This window comes from Aplysia californica, unplaced genomic scaffold, assembly GCF_000002075.1.
Source record: "Aplysia californica isolate F4 #8 unplaced genomic scaffold, AplCal3.0 scaffold00275, whole genome shotgun sequence".
In the NCBI taxonomy this organism is placed as follows: Eukaryota; Metazoa; Mollusca; class Gastropoda; order Aplysiida; family Aplysiidae; genus Aplysia; species Aplysia californica.
In genome coordinates this window covers 807,840-810,437 of record NW_004797545.1, presented here as the reverse complement: position 1 = coordinate 810,437, position 2,598 = coordinate 807,840, and positions in this window count along the sequence as shown.

The following is a 2,598-nucleotide window of genomic DNA, read 5'->3' as shown; positions in this document are numbered from 1 at the left end:
TTATTATTATTATTACTCTCCTTTTGCTAATTCTGACGTTGTTTTCCTGGAGTTAAATGTTGTCTGTTATTGTGTTGATGCGCTTCTATTTACTCAAACAAGAACAAAACCTTTTTCTTTTTCTTTAAAAAACGGTTCTACGGGTTTTACGTTTCAATAACTTTTGATTGTTGTGATGCTGTGTCTTTCAAAACTAGAGTTTATATCAATTGTTTCATTAATGTATTATTTGCAGCTGTGAGTCATTGCGGTGAACAGCTCGTTTTACGGTAATGATATTGGCTATATTTCTGTGATATTGTGAACTTTGTGACCGTGGCATAACTGCTGGACAATCTCATGTTTGTTTCGTCCATGCATTTGTGACGCACAATTCTCCAAAGGATTGAACAAATTACTTTTCCCTCCTTATACTTACAAACGATACTACATGCATTTTCTTCAATGTTAAAAAAAGAATAGAGCACGAAGGAGCTACTGTTTGAATACTTCTTGTATTTCTGCTGATGATTTAATTAAACACTTCTTCTTTTTACCAGGAGCGCCGTCAGCTCAGTTTTACCCCATTTAGACATTTTGAAACTTGAGTTGTTTGTGGAGTTTTCTAGACTCTCCTGCTACGTGGTTCTGTTATATCGGAGATGGAAGTTAAAAATGAGGTCAATCCTCTTGAATAGCTTTTCAGATTTAAAAGGTGTGGCTGAAAGACAACAGTGAGAAGGAGCCAAGCAGAAGCAGTAGAAATGTTGTAGAAAGAGTCAGGAGCCCAGAGGAGGGGACAGAGGAGGTGAGGGGTTGGGTGTAGAAAGTGGAGACAAAAGCAGACGAGTGAACCTTGCTAGAGGGAAGTAAAGGATCTGAAACGAGATTTTAGAGAAGAAAATTTTTCGTCGCTAGTCGGATTCAAACTCGGTACTTATTGAAAGAGGGGCGAACACCTTAACCTCTAGACCACAAGAGCCCCTTTACTGGGGTATCAAATTGACGTCTTCTGCATGCAGCACTGAAGAGCTTAACCATTACACAGCAAACAAACGTCTGTCAGTTTCTCAGTTACGCCCAGGAAAAGTCGCTCAGTCAACTAACGGAGATGAAAGCGTGACTGTTAAATAAAAGTCTTGTTTTTAGGTGTAACTTGTCCAGTAAACAAGGAAAAAAAACAACAACACTACAAAAGACGTACTGAGGAGTATTTTTTTATGTGCGAGATGATAAGTTTCATCAGCCACACTTGTTAAGATTTTTTAAAATTCGGTAAACGTATCTAGTTTTTGGAAGATTTGTGTCACGGCAAGGTGGAATCAGTCGCTCGTCAATTTTAGGGCATATGGAGTTATTGGTATCATCTGAAAGCTTATTCATTTGCCTTGCTTTCTACGAAAAGAACACCCATCTATCTTAAAGAGATGTTGAAATATTTGTGATTGAAGGAGGTGGGGGTAGTACCGCTTTAGAGGTAAAATAAGGGAGAAAATTGCCGCCAAAGTTTGGTAACTTTTATGGCTGGAGAGTCCTTGAAAACTGGAAATTTACATAAATGTTTTGCCATTAGTCGACGTTTTTCAGTTAAATTCATATGGAAATTTATTTTTACATGGACATAAAAGGTGTTGGGCTAAAGAACAAAAACTCAATGAAAATTGCCAAACCTATAGGAAAAATGCTTGTTTATTTGATGTCCTTATTCTGACGAGCGCCTGATTTCACCACGATACTTCACGCGTGATTATGTTTGGTCACAGGGGATTTGATCGAATTGTGCGAGAAAATGGCATAGTTAATTCATCAATGAAGGAACATCCCCCAGCGTCAGCAGTGTACCAGTTGGGCGTTTTGCTATCTCACGCATGTAACCAGAATTTGATTCTTGTCATTCTTGAGTGGGGAGCATCTTTATTGAGTATCTAGGTCTTTCTACTGGGATGTTGTATCCCATTCAATCTGGACTGGCCCTGACAGGCAGAGTCGGAAGCCCGCATCCTAAATTATTCGAATTGTGTTGATGGGGGCGTAAATCCCCTTCATTAAAACAGAAAAGTCCTAGCCAGTCCCAACCTTATTAAATGAATCAAATTTAACATTATAATATGGGCAATGTGCTCTTGGGATTTAAAAGACCTTACAAAAGATATATCCACCAGGTTTTTTTAAAAGAATGATATCAATCTCCATAAAAAAAATAATAAAAGTCAGTCATAGTTGAAGTACAACTGAAAATAACGAACAACCACAAGCATACAAGAGACATTCCCACGTGGCAGTCGTGACCTTTTCTAGCAAAAGTGTGCCAAGACGCGTTGGAATGAGGTGTTCGTCAATATTATTTGGGGCATAAGGAGTTATTGGTTGTTGAGCCAAAAACAGAATTTAAAAAAACAATTGTCCTTCGGGCGGAAAATGTCTGTTACTTCGAATTGAGTATTTTGACAAGCTCCTAATTTCACAATGAAGCCACACAAAATATTATGTCATCTTTCGGGAGAAATTTGTGGACGCCTCTCTAAAGGTGGCCATCCGTTTCTTCTCTCACGAGGCTATAAATAGCCAACAGTAATTTCCGGACTTCTGGTGGCAACGAAATAAGAAAAGTTATTTCTA